Source organism: Pongo pygmaeus, chromosome 17 (genome assembly GCF_028885625.2).
Source record: "Pongo pygmaeus isolate AG05252 chromosome 17, NHGRI_mPonPyg2-v2.0_pri, whole genome shotgun sequence".
NCBI lineage: Eukaryota > Metazoa > Chordata > Mammalia > Primates > Hominidae > Pongo > Pongo pygmaeus.
Window position 1 is genome coordinate 3,971,176 of NC_072390.2, and position 20,757 is coordinate 3,991,932.

Genomic DNA, 20,757 nt, shown 5'->3' on the forward strand with positions numbered 1-20,757 from the left:
GTTCTCATTGTTCAATTCTCACCTATGAGTGAGAAAACGTGGTGTTTGGTTTTTTGTTCTTGCGATAGTTTACTCTTCTGTCTAGTTATTATATGAAGATATTACCTTTTCCACCATTGGCATCAAGGCGCTCCAAATGTCTACTTGCAGATTATATGAAAAAAATGTTTCAAAACTGCTCAATAAAAAGTAAGGTTCAACTCCAACTCTGTGAGATGAAAGCACACATTTCAAAGATGTTTGTCAGAATGCTTCTGTCTAGTATTTATGTAAGAATATTTCCTTTTCCAACACGGGTATCAAAGCACTCCAAATCTCCACTTGTAGATTCTACAAAAAGAGGGTTTGAAAACTGCTCAATGAAAACTAAGGTTCAACTCTGTGAGATGAATGTACACATCACAAAGAAGTTTGTCAGAATTCTTCTGCCTAGTTTTGATGTGAGGATATTTCATTTTCCACCACAGACCTCAAAGTGCTCCAAAACTCCACATGCAGATTCTACAAAAAGAGTGTTTGTGGGCTGCTCAATCCAAAGGAAGGTTGAACTTTGTGAGAAGAATGCACATATAACAAAGAAGATTGTCGGAATGCTTCTGTCTAATTTTTTTGTGAAGATATTTCCATTTCCACAATAGGCCTCAAAGCACTCCAAATGACCACTGGAAGATTCAACAAAAAGAGTGTTTCAAAACAGCTGAATGAAAAGTAAGGTTCAACTCTGTGAGATGAATGCACACATCACAAAGAAGTGTGTCAGAATGCTTCTGACTAGTTATTATTTGTAGATACTTCCTTTTCCACCATAGGCCTAAATGCGCTCCAAATATCCACATTCAGATTCTACAAAAATAGTGTTTCAAGTCTGCTCAATCAAAAGACAGGTTCAACTCCGTGAGATGAATGCACACATCACAAAGAACTTTGTCAGAATGCTTCTGGGTGGTTTTTAGGTGAAGATATTTCCTTTGAAACCATAGGCTTCAAAGCGTTCCAAATGTCCACTTGCAGATTCTACAAAAAGAGTGTTTCAAACTGCTCAATAAAAAGAAAGGTTCAGCTCTGTGCAATGAATGCACACATCCCAAAGAAGTTTGCGAGAATGCTTCTGTCTATTTTTTGTGTGAAGAAATTTTCTTTTCCAACATAGGCCTCAAAGTCCTCCAAACGTCCACTTGTAGAATCTACAAAAATAGGGTTTCAAAACTGTTCAATGAAAGGAAGGTTCTACTCGGTGAGATGAATGCACACATTACAAAGGAGTTTGATGGAATGTTTCCGTATACTTTTTAAGTGAAGATATTCCCTTTTCCCCCATAGGCCTCTGTCTAATTATTATGTGAAGAGAGTTCCTTTTCCACCATAGGCTCAAATGTGCACCAAATGTCCACTTGCAGATTCTACAAAAAGAGTTTTTCAAAGCTGCTCAATCAAAAGAAAGGCTCAACCCTGTGAGACGAATGCACACATCACAAAGAAGTTCGTCAGAATGCTTCTGGCTGGTTTTTATGTGAAGATATTTTTTATCCCACCATGGGCCTCAAAGCGCTCCAAGTGTCCACTTGCAGATTCTACAAAAAGAGTATTTCAAAGCTTCTCCATCAAAAGAAAGATTCAACTACGTGAGATGAGTGCACCCATCACAAAGAAGTTTCTCAGAATGCTTTTGTCTAATTATTATATGAAGATGATTCGTTATACACCACAGGCCTCAAGGCGCTCCAAATGTCTACCTGTAGATTTTATAAAAAGAGGATTTCAAAACTGCTCAATGACAACCAAGGTTCAACTCTGTGAGATGAATGCACAGAATACAAAGAAGTTTGTGAGAATGATTTGTCTGGTTTTAATGTGAAGATATCTCCTTTTCCACTACAGGCCTCCAAGAGCTCCAAATGTCCACTTGCAGATTCTACAAAAAGAGTGTTTCAAAACTGCTCAATGAAAACTAAGGTTCAACTCTGTGAGATGAATGCACACATCACAAAGAAGTTTGACGGAATTCTTCAATCTCGATTTATGTGAAGATATTACCTTTTCCACCATAGGCCTCAAAGCACTCCAAATGTCCACTTGCAGATTCTACAAAAACGGTGTTTCAGAGCTGCTCAAGCAAAGGAAAGGTTCAACTCTGTGAGATGAATGCACAAGTCACAAAGATGTTTGTGAGCATGCTTCAGTATATTTTTAATGTGAAAATATTTCCTTTTCCACCATTGGCATCAAAGTGCTCCAAATGTACACTTGCAGATACTACAAAAGGAGTGTTTCAAAACTGCACAATGAAAAGTATCATTCAACTCTGTGAGGTGAATGCACACATCACAAAGAAGTGTGTTAGAATACTTCCCTCTAATTTTATGTGAAGGTATTTCTTTTTCCACCATAGGCCTCAAAGCGCTCCAAATGTCCACTTGCAGATTCTACAAAGAAAGTGCTTCAAGGCTGCTCAATGAAAAGTAAGGTTCAACTCTGTGAGATGAATTTACAAATCATGAAGAAGTTTGTTAGAATTCTTCTGACTAGTTTTTATATGAAGATATTCCCTTTTCCACAATAGGCTCTAAAACGCTCCAAATGTCCTCTCGCAGATTCTACAAAAAGCGTGTTTCAAAGCTGCTCAATCAAAAGAAATGTTCCACTCTGTGAGATGAATGCACCCGTCACAGAGAAGTTTGTGAGAGTCCTTCTGTCTAGTTTCTATTTGAAGATATTTCCTTTCCCACCATAGGACTAAAGGTGCTCCAAATGTTCACTTGCAGATTCTACAAAAAGAGTTTTTTAAAACTGCTCATTGAAAACTAATGTTCTACTCCGTGAGATGAATGCACACATCCAAAGTAGTTTGTCAGAATGCTTCTGTCTAGATTTTATGTGAAGGTATTTCCTTTTCCACCATTGGTCTCAAAGCGCTCGAAATGTCCACTTGCAGATTCTACAAAAGAGTGTTTAAAAGTTGCTTAATCAAAAGAAAGTTTCAACTCTGTGAGATGAATGCACACTTCACCAAGAAGAAGTTTGTCAGAATGCTTCTGTCTAGTTTTTATGTGAAGATATTTCCATTTACACAATAGGACTCAAAGCACTCCAAATGTCCACTGGCAGATTCTACATAAAGAGTGTTACACAACTGCTCAATGAAAAGTAAGGTTCAATTCTGTGAGATAATTGCACACATCACAAAGAAGTTTGTCAGAATGCTTCTGTCTGGTTTTTATGTGAACATATTTACTTTTCCACCATAGGTCTCAAAGTGCCACAAATGTCCACTCGCAGATTCTACAAAAAGAGTGTTTCAAAGCTGCTCAATGAAAAGTAAGGTTCAACTCTGTGAGATGAATGCACACACGACAAAGGAATTTGTCAGAATCCTTCTGTCTCGTTATTATGTTAAGGTAATTCCTTTTCCAACATAGACCTAAGAGTGCTCCAAATGTCCACTTGTAGATTCTACAGAGAGTTTCAAAACTGCTCAATGAAAAGTAAGGTTCAACTCTGTGAGATGAATGCACACATCACAAAGAAGTTTGTCAGAATGCTTCTGTATATTTTTCATGGGAAGATAATTCCTTTTCCACCATAGGACACAAAGCACTCCAAATGTCCACTTTCAAATTCTACAAAAAGAGTGTTTCAAAGCTGCTCAATCAAAAGAAATGTCCAACCCTGTGAGATGAATGCACACATCACAAAATGTTTGTCAGAATGCTTCTGTCTGGTTTTTATGTGAAGATATTTCCTTTTCCACCATAGGCCCCAAAATGCTCCAAACGGCCACTTGTAGATACTACAGAAAGAGTTTTTCAAAACTGCTCAATGAAACGTAAGGTACAATTCTCTGAGATGAATGTATACATGACTAAGAAGTTTTTCAGAATGCTTCTGTCTAGTTTTTATGAGAAGATATTTGCTTTTTCACCATAGGCCACAAAGCGCTCCAAATGTGCACTTGAAGATTCTCCAAAAAGTCATTCAAAGCTGCTCAACCAAAAGAAATGCTCCACTCTGTGAGATGAGTGCACCCATCACAAAGAAGTTTCTCAGAATGCTTCTTCTTTTATTATTATTATTATTATTATTATTATTATTATAATTTAGGCTCTATGGTACATGTGCGCAACGTGCAGGTAAGTTACATATGTATACATGTGCCGTGCTGGTGCGCCTCACCCCCCAACTCATCATCTAGCATTAGGTATATCTCCCAATGCTATCCCACCCCCCTCCCCCCAGCCCACAACAGTCCCCGAAGTGTGATGTTCCCCTTCCTGTGTCCATGTGTTCTCATTGTTCAATTCTCACCTATGAGTGAGAAAACGTGGTGTTTGGTTTTTTGTTCTTGCGATAGTTTACTCTTCTGTCTAGTTATTATATGAAGATATTACCTTTTCCACCATTGGCATCAAGGCGCTCCAAATGTCTACTTGCAGATTATATGAAAAAAATGTTTCAAAACTGCTCAATAAAAAGTAAGGTTCAACTCCAACTCTGTGAGATGAAAGCACACATTTCAAAGATGTTTGTCAGAATGCTTCTGTCTAGTATTTATGTAAAAATATTTCCTTTTCCAACACGGGTATCAAAGCACTCCAAATCTCCACTTGTAGATTCTAAAAAAAGAGGGTTTGAAAACTGCTCAATGAAAACTAAGGTTCAACTCTGTGAGATGAATGTACACATCACAAAGAAGTTTGTCAGAATTCTTCTGCCTAGTTTTGATGTGAGGATATTTCATTTTCCACCACAGACCTCAAAGTGCTCCAAAACTCCACATGCAGATTCTACAAAAAGAGTGTTTGTGGGCTGCTCAATCCAAAGGAAGGTTGAACTTTGTGAGAAGAATGCACATATAACAAAGAAGATTGTCGGAATGCTTCTGTCTAATTTTTTTGTGAAGATATTTCCATTTCCACAATAGGCCTCAAAGCACTCCAAACGACCACTGGAAGATTCAACAAAAAGAGTGTTTCAAAACAGCTGAATGAAAAGTAAGGTTCAACTCTGTGAGATGAATGCACACATCACAAAGAAGTGTGTCAGAATGCTTCTGTCTAGTTATTATTTGTAGATACTTCCTTTTCTACCATAGGCCTAAATGCGCTCCAAATATCCACTTTCAGATTCTACAAAAATAGTGTTTCAAGTCTGCTCAATCAAAAGACAGGTTCAACTCCGTGAGATGAATGCACACATCACAAAGAACTTTGTCAGAATGCTTCTGGGTGGTTTTTAGGTGAAGATATTTCCTTTGAAACCATAGGCTTCAAAGCGTTCCAAATGTCCACTTGCAGATTCTACAAAAAGAGTGTTTCAAACTGCTCAATAAAAAGAAAGGTTCAGCTCTGTGCAATGAATGCACACATCCCAAAGAAGTTTGTGAGAATGCTTCTGTCTATTTTTTGTGTGAAGAAATTTTCTTTTCCAACATAGGCCTCAAAGTCCTCCAAACGTCCACTTGTAGATTCTACAAAAATAGGGTTTCAAAACTGTTCAATGAAAGGAAGGTTCTACTCGGTGAGATGAATGCACACATTACAAAGGAGTTTGATGGAATGTTTCCGTATACTTTTTAAGTGAAGATATTCCCTTTTCCCCCATAGGCCTCTGTCTAATTATTATGTGAAGATAGTTCCTTTTCCACCATAGGCTCAAATGTGCACCAAATGTCCCCATGCAGATTCTACAAAAAGAGTTTTTCAAAGCTGCTCAATCAAAAGAAAGGTTCAACCCTGTGAGACGAATGCACACATCACAAAGAAGTTCGTCAGAATGCTTCTGGCTGGTTTTCATGTGAAGATATTTTTTATCCCACCATGGGCCTCAAAGCGCTCCAAGTGTCCACTTGCAGATTCTACAAAAAGAGTGTTTCAAAGCTTCTCCATCAAAAGAAAGATTCAACTACGTGAGATGAGTGCACCCATCACAAAGAAGTTTCTCAGAATGCTTTTGTCTAATTATTATATGAAGATGATTCGTTATACACCACAGGCCTCAAGGCGCTCCAAATGTCTACCTGCAGATTCTATAAAAAGAGGATTTCAAAACTGCTCAATGACAACCAAGGTTCAACTCTGTGAGATGAATGCACAGAATACAAAGAAGTTTGTGAGAATGATTGGTCTGGTTTTAATGTGAAGATATCTCCTTTTCCACTACAGGCCTCCAAGAGCTCCAAATGTCCACTTGCAGATTCTACAAAAAGAGTGTTTCAAAACTGCTCAATGAAAACTAAGGTTCAACTCTGTGAGATGAATGCGCACATCACAAAGAAGTTTGACGGAATTCTTCAATCTAGATTTATGTGAAGATATTACCTTTTCCACCATAGGCCTCAAAGCACTCCAAATGTCCACTTGCAGATTCTACAAAAACGGTGTTTCAGAGCTGCTCAAGCAAAGGAAAGGTTCAACTCTGTGAGATGAATGCACAAGTCACAAAGATGTTTGTGAGCATGCTTCAGTATATTTTTAATGTGAAAATATTTCCTTTTCCACCATTGGCATCAAAGTGCTCCAAATGTACACTTGCAGATACTACAAAAGGAGTGTTTCAAAACTGCACAATGAAAAGTATCATTCAACTCTGTGAGGTGAATGCACACATCACAAAGAAGTGTGTTAGAATACTTCCCTCTAATTTTATGTGAAGGTATTTCTTTTTCCACCATAGGCCTCAAAGCGCTCCAAATGTCCACTTGCAGATTCTACAAAGAAAGTGCTTCAAGGCTGCTCAATGAAAAGTAAGGTTCAACTCTGTGAGATGAATTCACAAATCATGAAGAAGTTTGTCAGAATTCTTCTGACTAGTTTTTATATGAAGATATTCCCTTTTCCACAATAGGCTTTAAAACGCTCCAAATGTCCTCTCGCAGATTCTACAAAAAGCGTGTTTCAAAGCTGCTCAATCAAAAGAAATGTTCAACTCTGTGAGATGAATGCACCCGTCACAGAGTAGTTTGTGAGAGTCCTTCTGTCTAGTTTCTATTTGAAGATATTTCCTTTCCCACCATAGGACTAAAGGTGCTCCAAATGTTCACTTGCAGATTCTACAAAAAGAGTTTTTTAAAACTGCTCATTGAAAACTAATGTTCTACTCTGTGAGATGAATGCACACATCCAAAGTAGTTTGTCAGAATGCTTCTGTCTAGATTTTATGTGAAGGTATTTCCTTTTCCACCACTGGTCTCAAAGCGCTCGAAATGTCCACTTGCAGATTCTACAAAAGAGTGTTTAAAAGTTGCTTAATCAAAAGAAAGTTTCAACTCTGTGAGATGAATGCACACGTCACCAAGAAGAGATTTGTCAGAATGCTTCTGTCTAGTTTTTATGTGAAGATATTTCCATTTACACAATAGGACTCAAAGCACTCCAAATGTCCACTGGCAGATTCTACATAAAGAGTGTTACAAAACTGCTCAATGAAAAGTAAGGTTCAATTTTGTGAGATAATTGCACACATCACAAAGAAGTTTGTCAGAATGCTTCTGTCTGGTTTTTATGTGAACATATTTACTTTTCCACCATAGGTCTCAAAGTGCCACAAATGTCCACTCGCAGATTCTACAAAAAGAGTGTTTCAAAGCTGCTCAATGAAAAGTAAGGTTCAACTCTGTGAGATGAATGCACACACGACAAAGGAATTTGTCAGAATCCTTCTGTCTCGTTATTATGTTAAGGTAATTCCTTTTCCACCATAGACCTAAGAGTGCTCCAAATGTCCACTTGTAGATTCTACAGAGAGTTTCAAAACTGCTCAATGAAAAGTAAGGTTCAACTCTGTGAGATGAATGCACACATCACAAAGAAGTTTGTCAGAATGCTTCTGTATATTTTTCATGGGAAGATAATTTCTTTTCCACCATAGGACACAAAGCACTCCAAATGTCCACTTTCAAATTCTACAAAAAGAGTGTTTCAAAGCTGCTCAATCAAAAGAAATGTCCAACCCTGTGAGATGAATGCACACATCACAAAATGTTTGTCAGAATGCTTCTGTCTGGTTTTTATGTGAAGATATTTCCTTTTCCACCATAGGCCCCAAAGTGCTCCAAACGGCCACTTGTAGATACTACAGAAAGAGTTTTTCAAAACTGCTCAATGAAACGTAAGGTACAATTCTCTGAGATGAATGTATACATGACTAAGAAGTTTTTCAGAATGCTTCTGTCTAGTTTTTATGAGAAGATATTTGCTTTTTCACCATAGGCCACAAAGCGCTCCAAATGTGCACTTGAAGATTCTCCACAAAGTCATTCAAAGCTGTTCAACCAAAAGAAATGCTCCACTCTGTGAGATGAATGCACCCATCACAAAGAAGTTTCTCAGAATGCTTCTGCTTTTTTTTATTATTATTATTATTATTATTATTATTATTATTATTATTATACTTTAGGCTCTATGGTACATGTGCGCAACGTGCAGGTAAGTTACATATGTATACATGTGCCGTGCTGGTGCGCTGCACCCCCCAACTCGTCATCTAGCATTAGGTATATCTCCCAATGCTATCCCACCCCCCTCCCCCCAGCCCACAACAGTCCCCGAAGTGTGATGTTCCCCTTCCTGTGTCCATGTGTTCTCATTGTTCAATTCTCACCTATGAGTGAGAAAACGTGGTGTTTGGTTTTTTGTTCTTGCGATAGTTTACTCTTCTGTCTAGTTATTATATGAAGATATTACCTTTTCCACCATTGGCATCAAGGCGCCCCAAATGTCTACTTGCAGATTATATGAACAAAATGTTTCAAAACTGCTCAATAAAAAGTAAGGTTCAACTCCAACTCTGTGAGATGAAAGCACACATTTCAAAGATGTTTGTCAGAATGCTTCTGTCTAGTATTTATGTAAAAATATTTCCTTTTCCATCACGGGTATCAAAGCACTCCAAATCTCCACTTGTAGATTCTACAAAAAGAGGGTTTGAAAACTGCTCAATGAAAACTAAGGTTCAACTCTGTGAGATGAATGTACACATCACAAAGAAGTTTGTCAGAATTCTTCTGCCTAGTTTTGATGTGAGGATATTTCATTTTCCACCACAGACCTCAAAGTGCTCCAAAACTCCACATGCAGATTCTACAAAAAGAGTGTTTGTGGGCTGCTCAATCCAAAGGAAGGTTGAACTTTGTGAGAAGAATGCACATATAACAAAGAAGATTGTCGGAATGCTTCTGTCTAATTTTTTTGTGAAGATATTTCCATTTCCACAATAGGCCTGAAAGCACTCCAAATGACCACTGGAAGATTCAACAAAAAGAGTGTTTCAAAACAGCTCAATGAAAAGTAAGGTTCAACTCTGTGAGATGAATGCACACATCACAAAGAAGTGTGTCAGAATGCTTCTGTCTAGTTATTATTTGTAGATACTTCCTTTTCTACCATAGGCCTAAATGCGCTCCAAATATCCACTTTCAGATTCTACAAAAATAGTGTTTCAAGTCTGCTCAATCAAAAGACAGGTTCAACTCCGTGAGATGAATGCACACATCACAAAGAACTTTGTCAGAATGCTTCTGGGTGGTTTTTAGGTGAAGATATTTCCTTTGAAACCATAGGCTTCAAAGCGTTCCAAATGTCCACTTGCAGATTCTACAAAAAGAGTGTTTCAAACTGCTCAATACAAAGAAAGGTTCAGCTCTGTGCAATGAATGCACACATCCCAAAGAAGTTTGTGAGAATGCTTCTGTCTATTTTTTGTGTGAAGAAATTTTCTTTTCCAACATAGGCCTCAAAGTCCTCCAAACGTCCACTTGTAGATTCTACAAAAATAGGGTTTCAAAACTGTTCAATGAAAGGAAGGTTCTACTCGGTGAGATGAATGCACACATTACAAAGGAGTTTGATGGAATGTTTCTGTATACTTTTTAAGTGAAGATATTCCCTTTTCCCCCATAGGCCTCTGTCTAATTATTATGTGAAGATAGTTCCTTTTCCACCATAGGCTCAAATGTGCACCAAATGTCCACTTGCAGATTCTACAAAAAGAGTTTTTCAAAGCTGCTCAATCAAAAGAAAGGTTCAACCCTGTGAGACGAATGCACACATCACAAAGAAGTTCGTCAGAATGCTTCTGGCTGGTTTTCATGTGAAGATATTTTTTTTCCCACCATGGGCCTCAAAGCGCTCCAAGTGTCCACTTGCGGATTCTACAAAAAGGGTGTTTCAAAGCTTCTCCATCAAAAGAAAGGTTCAACTACGTGAGATGAGTGCACCCATCACAAAGAAGTTTCTCAGAATGATTTTTTCTAGTTATTATATGAAGATGTTTCGTTATACACCACAGGCCTCAAGGCGCTCCAAATGTCTACCTGCAGATTCTATAAAAAGAGGATTTCAAAACTGCTCAATGACAACCAAGGTTCAACTCTGTGAGATGAATGCACAGAATACAAAGAAGTTTGTGAGAATGATTGGTCTGGTTTTAATGTGAAGATATCTCCTTTTCCACTACAGGCCTCCAAGAGCTCCAAATGTCCACTTGCAGATTCTACAAAAAGAGTGTTTCAAAACTGCTCAATGAAAACTAAGGTTCAACTCTGTGAGATGAATGCGCACATCACAAAGAAGTTTGACGGAATTCTTCAATCTAGATTTATGTGAAGATATTACCTTTTCCACCATAGGCCTCAAAGCACTCCAAATGTCCACTTGCAGATTCTACAAAAACGGTGTTTCAGAGCTGCTCAAGCAAAGGAAAGGTTCAACTCTGTGAGATGAATGCACAAGTCACAAAGATGTTTGTGAGCATGCTTCAGTATATTTTTAATGTGAAAATATTTCCTTTTCCACCATTGGCATCAAAGTGCTCCAAATGTACACTTGCAGATACTACAAAAGGAGTGTTTCAAAACTGCACAATGAAAAGTATCATTCAACTCTGTGAGGTGAATGCACACATCACAAAGAAGTGTGTTAGAATACTTCCCTCTAATTTTATGTGAAGGTATTTCTTTTTCCACCATAGGCCTCAAAGCGCTCCAAATGTCCACTTGCAGATTCTACAAAGAAAGTGCTTCAAGGCTGCTCAATGAAAAGTAAGGTTCAACTCTGTGAGATGAATTCACAAATCATGAAGAAGTTTGTCAGAATTCTTCTGACTAGTTTTTATATGAAGATATTCCCTTTTCCACAATAGGCTTTAAAACGCTCCAAATGTCCTCTCGCAGATTCTACAAAAAGCGTGTTTCAAAGCTGCTCAATCAAAAGAAATGTTCAACTCTGTGAGATGAATGCACCCGTCACAGAGTAGTTTGTGAGAGTCCTTCTGTCTAGTTTCTATTTGAAGATATTTCCTTTCCCACCATAGGACTAAAGGTGCTCCAAATGTTCACTTGCAGATTCTACAAAAAGAGTTTTTTAAAACTGCTCATTGAAAACTAATGTTCTACTCTGTGAGATGAATGCACACATCCAAAGTAGTTTGTCAGAATGCTTCTGTCTAGATTTTATGTGAAGGTATTTCCTTTTCCACCACTGGTCTCAAAGCGCTCGAAATGTCCACTTGCAGATTCTACAAAAGAGTGTTTAAAAGTTGCTTAATCAAAAGAAAGTTTCAACTCTGTGAGATGAATGCACACGTCACCAAGAAGAAATTTGTCAGAATGCTTCTGTCTAGTTTTTATGTGAAGATATTTCCATTTACACAATAGGACTCAAAGCACTCCAAATGTCCACTGGCAGATTCTACATAAAGAGTGTTACAAAACTGCTCAATGAAAAGTAAGGTTCAATTTTGTGAGATAATTGCACACATCACAAAGAAGTTTGTCAGAATGCTTCTGTCTGGTTTTTATGTGAACATATTTACTTTTCCACCATAGGTCTCAAAGTGCCACAAATGTCCACTCGCAGATTCTACAAAAAGAGTGTTTCAAAGCTGCTCAATGAAAAGTAAGGTTCAACTCTGTGAGATGAATGCACACACGACAAAGGAATTTGTCAGAATCCTTCTGTCTCGTTATTATGTTAAGGTAATTCCTTTTCCACCATAGACCTAAGAGTGCTCCAAATGTCCACTTGTAGATTCTACAGAGAGTTTCAAAACTGCTCAATGAAAAGTAAGGTTCAACTCTGTGAGATGAATGCACACATCACAAAGAAGTTTGTCAGAATGCTTCTGTATATTTTTCATGGGAAGATAATTTCTTTTCCACCATAGGACACAAAGCACTCCAAATGTCCACTTTCAAATTCTACAAAAAGAGTGTTTCAAAGCTGCTCAATCAAAAGAAATGTCCAACCCTGTGAGATGAATGCACACATCACAAAATGTTTGTCAGAATGCTTCTGTCTGGTTTTTATGTGAAGATATTTCCTTTTCCACCATAGGCCCCAAAGTGCTCCAAACGGCCACTTGTAGATACTACAGAAAGAGTTTTTCAAAACTGCTCAATGAAACGTAAGGTACAATTCTCTGAGATGAATGTATACATGACTAAGAAGTTTTTCAGAATGCTTCTGTCTAGTTTTTATGAGAAGATATTTGCTTTTTCACCATAGGCCACAAAGCGCTCCAAATGTGCACTTGAAGATTCTCCACAAAGTCATTCAAAGCTGTTCAACCAAAAGAAATGCTCCACTCTGTGAGATGAATGCACCCATCACAAAGAAGTTTCTCAGAATGCTTCTGCTTTTTTTTATTATTATTATTATTATTATTATTATTATTATTATTATTATACTTTAGGCTCTATGGTACATGTGCGCAACGTGCAGGTAAGTTACATATGTATACATGTGCCGTGCTGGTGCGCTGCACCCCCCAACTCGTCATCTAGCATTAGGTATATCTCCCAATGCTATCCCACCCCCCTCCCCCCAGCCCACAACAGTCCCCGAAGTGTGATGTTCCCCTTCCTGTGTCCATGTGTTCTCATTGTTCAATTCTCACCTATGAGTGAGAAAACGTGGTGTTTGGTTTTTTGTTCTTGCGATAGTTTACTCTTCTGTCTAGTTATTATATGAAGATATTACCTTTTCCACCATTGGCATCAAGGCGCCCCAAATGTCTACTTGCAGATTATATGAACAAAATGTTTCAAAACTGCTCAATAAAAAGTAAGGTTCAACTCCAACTCTGTGAGATGAAAGCACACATTTCAAAGATGTTTGTCAGAATGCTTCTGTCTAGTATTTATGTAAAAATATTTCCTTTTCCATCACGGGTATCAAAGCACTCCAAATCTCCACTTGTAGATTCTACAAAAAGAGGGTTTGAAAACTGCTCAATGAAAACTAAGGTTCAACTCTGTGAGATGAATGTACACATCACAAAGAAGTTTGTCAGAATTCTTCTGCCTAGTTTTGATGTGAGGATATTTCATTTTCCACCACAGACCTCAAAGTGCTCCAAAACTCCACATGCAGATTCTACAAAAAGAGTGTTTGTGGGCTGCTCAATCCAAAGGAAGGTTGAACTTTGTGAGAAGAATGCACATATAACAAAGAAGATTGTCGGAATGCTTCTGTCTAATTTTTTTGTGAAGATATTTCCATTTCCACAATAGGCCTGAAAGCACTCCAAATGACCACTGGAAGATTCAACAAAAAGAGTGTTTCAAAACAGCTCAATGAAAAGTAAGGTTCAACTCTGTGAGATGAATGCACACATCACAAAGAAGTGTGTCAGAATGCTTCTGTCTAGTTATTATTTGTAGATACTTCCTTTTCTACCATAGGCCTAAATGCGCTCCAAATATCCACTTTCAGATTCTACAAAAATAGTGTTTCAAGTCTGCTCAATCAAAAGACAGGTTCAACTCCGTGAGATGAATGCACACATCACAAAGAACTTTGTCAGAATGCTTCTGGGTGGTTTTTAGGTGAAGATATTTCCTTTGAAACCATAGGCTTCAAAGCGTTCCAAATGTCCACTTGCAGATTCTACAAAAAGAGTGTTTCAAACTGCTCAATACAAAGAAAGGTTCAGCTCTGTGCAATGAATGCACACATCCCAAAGAAGTTTGTGAGAATGCTTCTGTCTATTTTTTGTGTGAAGAAATTTTCTTTTCCAACATAGGCCTCAAAGTCCTCCAAACGTCCACTTGTAGATTCTACAAAAATAGGGTTTCAAAACTGTTCAATGAAAGGAAGGTTCTACTCGGTGAGATGAATGCACACATTACAAAGGAGTTTGATGGAATGTTTCTGTATACTTTTTAAGTGAAGATATTCCCTTTTCCCCCATAGGCCTCTGTCTAATTATTATGTGAAGATAGTTCCTTTTCCACCATAGGCTCAAATGTGCACCAAATGTCCACTTGCAGATTCTACAAAAAGAGTTTTTCAAAGCTGCTCAATCAAAAGAAAGGTTCAACCCTGTGAGACGAATGCACACATCACAAAGAAGTTCGTCAGAATGCTTCTGGCTGGTTTTCATGTGAAGATATTTTTTTTCCCACCATGGGCCTCAAAGCGCTCCAAGTGTCCACTTGCGGATTCTACAAAAAGGGTGTTTCAAAGCTTCTCCATCAAAAGAAAGGTTCAACTACGTGAGATGAGTGCACCCATCACAAAGAAGTTTCTCAGAATGATTTTTTCTAGTTATTATATGAAGATGTTTCGTTATACACCACAGGCCTCAAGGCGCTCCAAATGTCTACCTGCAGATTCTATAAAAAGAGGATTTCAAAACTGCTCAATGACAACCAAGGTTCAACTCTGTGAGATGAATGCACAGAATACAAAGAAGTTTGTGAGAATGATTTGTCTGGTTTTAATGTGAAGATATCTCCTTTTCCACTACAGGCCTCCAAGAGCTCCAAATGTCCACTTGCAGATTCTACAAAAAGAGTGTTTCAAAACTGCTCAATGAAAACTAAGGTTCAACTCTGTGAGATGAATGCGCACATCACAAAGAAGTTTGACGGAATTCTTCAATCTAGATTTATGTGAAGATATTACCTTTTCCACCATAGGCCTCAAAGCACTCCAAATGTCCACTTGCAGATTCTACAAAAACGGTGTTTCAGAGCTGCTCAAGCAAAGGAAAGGTTCAACTCTGTGAGATGAATGCACAAGTCACAAAGATGTTTGTGAGCATGCTTCAGTATATTTTTAATGTGAAAATATTTCCTTTTCCACCATTGGCATCAAAGTGCTCCAAATGTACACTTGCAGATACTACAAAAGGAGTGTTTCAAAACTGCACAATGAAAAGTATCATTCAACTCTGTGAGGTGAATGCACATATCACAAAGAAGTGTGTTAGAATACTTCCCTCTAATTTTATGTGAAGGTATTTCTTTTTCCACCATAGGCCTCAAAGCGCTCCAAATGTCCACTTGCAGATTCTACAAAGAAAGTGCTTCAAGGCTGCTCAATGAAAAGTAAGGTTCAACTCTGTGAGATGAATTCACAAATCATGAAGTAGTTTGTCAGAATTCTTCTGACTAGTTTTTATATGAAGATATTCCCTTTTCCACAATAGGCTTTAAAACGCTCCAAATGTCCTCTCGCAGATTCTACAAAAAGCGTGTTTCAAAGCTGCTCAATCAAAAGAAATGTTCCACTCTGTGAGATGAATGCACCCGTCACAGAGAAGTTTGTGAGAGTCCTTCTGTCTAGTTTCTATTTGAAGATATTTCCTTTCCCACCATAGGACTAAAGGTGCTCCAAATGTTCACTTGCAGATTCTACAAAAAGAGTTTTTTAAAACTGCTCATTGAAAACTAATGTTCTACTCTGTGAGATGAATGCACACATCCAAAGTAGTTTGTCAGAATGCTTCTGTCTAGATTTTATGTGAAGGTATTTCCTTTTCCACCATTGGTCTCAAAGCGCTCGAAATGTCCACTTGCAGATTCTACAAAAGAGTGTTTAAAAGTTGCTTAATCAAAAGAAAGTTTCAACTCTGTGAGATGAATGCACACTTCACCAAGAAGAAGTTTGTCAGAATGCTTCTGTCTAGTTTTTATGTGAAGATATTTCCATTTACACAATAGGACTCAAAGCACTCCAAATGTCCACTGGCAGATTCTACATAAAGAGTGTTACACAACTGCTCAATGAAAAGTAAGGTTCAATTCTGTGAGATAATTGCACACATCACAAAGAAGTTTGTCAGAATGCTTCTGCCTGGTTTTTATGTGAACATATTTACTTTTCCACCATAGGTCTCAAAGTGCCACAAATGTCCACTCGCAGATTCTACAAAAAGAGTGTTTCAAAGCTGCTCAATGAAAAGTAAGGTTCAACTCTGTGAGATGAATGCACACACGACAAAGGAATTTGTCAGAATCCTTCTGTCTCGTTATTATGTTAAGGTAATTCCTTTTCCACCATAGACCTAAGAGTGCTCCAAATGTCCACTTGTAGATTCTACAGAGAGTTTCAAAACTGCTCAATGAAAAGGAAGGTTCAACTCTCTGAGATGAATGCACACATCACAAAGAAGTTTGTCAGAATGCTTCTGTATATTTTTCATGGGAAGATAATTCCTTTTCCACCATAGGACACAAAGCACTCCAAATGTCCACTTTCAAATTCTACAAAAAGAGTGTTTCAAAGCTGCTCAATCAAAAGAAATGTCCAACCCTGTGAGATGAATGCACACATCACAAAATGTTTGTCAGAATGCTTCTGTCTGGTTTTCATGTGAAGATATTTCCTTTTCCACCATAGGCCCCAAAGTGCTCCAAACGGCCACTTGTAGATACTACAGAAAGAGTTTTTCAAAACTGCTCAATGAAACGTAAGGTACAATTCTCTGAGATGAATGTATACATGACTAAGAAGTTTTTCAGAATGCTTCTGTCTAGTTTTTATGAGAAGATATTTGCTTTTTCAACATAGGCCACAAAGCGCTCCAAATGTGCACTTGAAGATTCTCCAAAAAGTCATTCAAAGCTGCTCAACCAAAAGAAATGCTCCACTCTGTGAGATGAATGCACCCATCACAAAGAAGTTTCTCAGAATGCTTCTTCTTTTATTATTATTATTATTATAATTATTATTATAATTTAGGCTCTATGGTACATGTGCGCAACGTGCAGGTAAGTTACATATGTATACATGTGCCGTGCTGGTGCGCCTCACCCCCCAACTCATCATCTAGCATTAGGTATATCTCCCAATGCTATCCCACCCCCCTCCCCCCAGCCCACAACAGTCCCCGAAGTGTGATGTTCCCCTTCCTGTGTCCATGTGTTCTCATTGTTCAATTCTCACCTATGAGTGAGAAAACGTGGTGTTTGGTTTTTTGTTCTTGCGATAGTTTACTCTTCTGTCTAGTTATTATATGAAGATATTACCTTTTCCACCATTGGCATCAAGGCGCTCCAAATGTCTACTTGCAGATTATATGAAAAAAATGTTTCAAAACTGCTCAATAAAAAGTAAGGTTCAACTCCAACTCTGTGAGATGAAAGCACACATTTCAAAGATGTTTGTCAGAATGCTTCTGTCTAGTATTTATGTAAAAATATTTCCTTTTCCAACACGGGTATCAAAGCACTCCAAATCTCCACTTGTAGATTCTAAAAAAAGAGGGTTTGAAAACTGCTCAATGAAAACTAAGGTTCAACTCTGTGAGATGAATGTACACATCACAAAGAAGTTTGTCAGAATTCTTCTGCCTAGTTTTGATGTGAGGATATTTCATTTTCCACCACAGACCTCAAAGTGCTCCAAAACTCCACATGCAGATTCTACAAAAAGAGTGTTTGTGGGCTGCTCAATCCAAAGGAAGGTTGAACTTTGTGAGAAGAATGCACATATAACAAAGAAGATTGTCGGAATGCTTCTGTCTAATTTTTTTGTGAAGATATTTCCATTTCCACAATAGGCCTCAAAGCACTCCAAACGACCACTGGAAGATTCAACAAAAAGAGTGTTTCAAAACAGCTGAATGAAAAGTAAGGTTCAACTCTGTGAGATGAATGCACACATCACAAAGAAGTGTGTCAGAATGTTTCTGTCTAGTTATTATTTGTAGATACTTCCTTTTCTACCATAGGCCTAAATGCGCTCCAAATATCCACTTTCAGATTCTACAAAAATAGTGTTTCAAGTCTGCTCAATCAAAAGACAGGTTCAACTCCGTGAGATGAATGCACACATCACAAAGAACTTTGTCAGAATGCTTCTGGGTGGTTTTTAGGTGAAGATATTTCCTTTGAAACCATAGGCTTCAAAGCGTTCCAAATGTCCACTTGCAGATTCTACAAAAAGAGTGTTTCAAACTGCTCAATACAAAGAAAGGTTCAGCTCTGTGCAATGAATGCACACATCCCAAAGAAGTTTGTGAGAATGCTTCTGTCTATTTTTTGTGTGAAGAAATTTTCTTTTCCAACATAGGCCTCAAAGTCCTCCAAACGTCCACTTGTAGATTCTACAAAAATAGGGTTTCAAAACTGTTCAATGAAAGGAAGGTTCTACTCGGTGAGATGAATGCACACATTACAAAGGAGTTTGATGGAATGTTTCCGTATACTTTTTAAGTGAAGATATTCCCTTTTCCCCCATAGGCCTCTGTCTAATTATTATGTGAAGATAGTTCCTTTTCCACCATAGGCTCAAATGTGCACCAAATGTCCACTTGCAGATTCTACAAAAAGAGTTTTTCAAAGCTGCTCAATCAAAAGAAAGGTTCAACCCTGTGAGACGAATGCACACATCACAAAGAAGTTCGTCAGAATGCTTCTGGCTGGTTTTCATGTGAAGATATCTTTTATCCCACCATGGGCCTCAAAGCGCTCCAAGTGTCCACTTGCAGATTCTACAAAAAGAGTGTTTCAAAGCTTCTCCATCAAAAGAAAGATTCAACTACGTGAGATGAGTGCACCCATCACAAAGAAGTTTCTCAGAATGCTTTTGTCTAATTATTATATGAAGATGATTCGTTATACACCACAGGCCTCAAGGCGCTCCAAATGTCTACCTGCAGATTCTATAAAAAGAGGATTTCAAAACTGCTCAATGACAACCAAGGTTCAACTCTGTGAGATGAATGCACAGAATACAAAGAAGTTTGTGAGAATGATTGGTCTGGTTTTAATGTGAAGATATCTCCTTTTCCACTACAGGCCTCCAAGAGCTCCAAATGTCCACTTGCAGATTCTACAAAAAGAGTGTTTCAAAACTGCTCAATGAAAACTAAGGTTCAACTCTGTGAGATGAATGCGCACATCACAAAGAAGTTTGACGGAATTCTTCAATCTAGATTTATGTGAAGATATTACCTTTTCCACCATAGGCCTCAAAGCACTCCAAATGTCCACTTGCAGATTCTACAAAAACGGTGTTTCAGAGCTGCTCAAGCAAAGGAAAGGTTCAACTCTGTGAGATGAATGCACAAGTCACAAAGATGTTTGTGAGCATGCTTCAGTATATTTTTAATGTGAAAATATTTCCTTTTCCACCATTGGCATCAAAGTGCTCCAAATGTACACTTGCAGATACTACAAAAGGAGTGTTTCAAAACTGCACAATGAAAAGTATCATTCAACTCTGTGAGGTGAATGCACACATCACAAAGAAGTGTGTTAGAATACTTCCCTCTAATTTTATGTGAAGGTATTTCTTTTTCCACCATAGGCCTCAAAGCGCTCCAAATGTCCACTTGCAGATTCTACAAAGAAAGTGCTTCAAGGCTGCTCAATGAAAAGTAAGGTTCAACTCTGTGAGATGAATTCACAAATCATGAAGAAGTTTGTCAGAATTCTTCTGACTAGTTTTTATATGAAGATATTCCCTTTTCCACAATAGGCTTTAAAACGCTCCAAATGTCCTCTCGCAGATTCTACAAAAAGCGTGTTTCAAAGCTGCTCAATCAAAAGAAATGTTCCACTCTGTGAGATGAATGCACCCGTCACAGAGAAGTTTGTGAGAGTCCTTCTGTCTAGTTTCTATTTGAAGATATTTCCTTTCCCACCATAGGACTAAAGGTGCTCCAAATGTTCACTTGCAGATTCTACAAAAAGAGTTTTTTAAAACTGCTCATTGAAAACTAATGTTCTACTCTGTGAGATGAATGCACACATCCAAAGTAGTTTGTCAGAATGCTTCTGTCTAGATTTTATGTGAAGGTATTTCCTTTTCCACCATTGGTCTCAAAGCGCTCGAAATGTCCACTTGCAGATTCTACAAAAGAGTGTTTAAAAGTTGCTTAATCAAAAGAAAGTTTCAACTCTGTGAGATGAATGCACACTTCACCAAGAAGAAGTTTGTCAGAATGCTTCTGTCTAGTTTTTATGTGAAGATATTTCCATTTACACAATAGGACTCAAAGCACTCCAAATGTCCACTGGCAGATTCTACATAAAGAGTGTTACACAACTGCTCAATGAAAAGTAAGGTTCAATTCTGTGAGATAATTGCACACATCACAAAGAAGTTTGTCAGAATGCTTCTGCCTGGTTTTTATGTGAACATATTTACTTTTCCACCATAGGTCTCAAAGTGCCACAAATGTCCACTCGCAGATTCTACAAAAAGAGTGTTTCAAAGCTGCTCAATGAAAAGTAAGGTTCAACTCTGTGAGATGAATGCACACACGACAAAGGAATTTGTCAGAATCCTTCTGTCTCGTTATTATGTTAAGGTAATTCCTTTTCCACCATAGACCTAAGAGTGCTCCAAATGTCCACTTGTAGATTCTACAGAGAGTTTCAAAACTGCTCAATGAAAAGGAAGGTTCAACTCTCTGAGATGAATGCACACATCACAAAGAAGTTTGTCAGAATGCTTCTGTATATTTTTCATGGGAAGATAATTCCTTTTCCACCATAGGACACAAAGCACTCCAAATGTCCACTTTCAA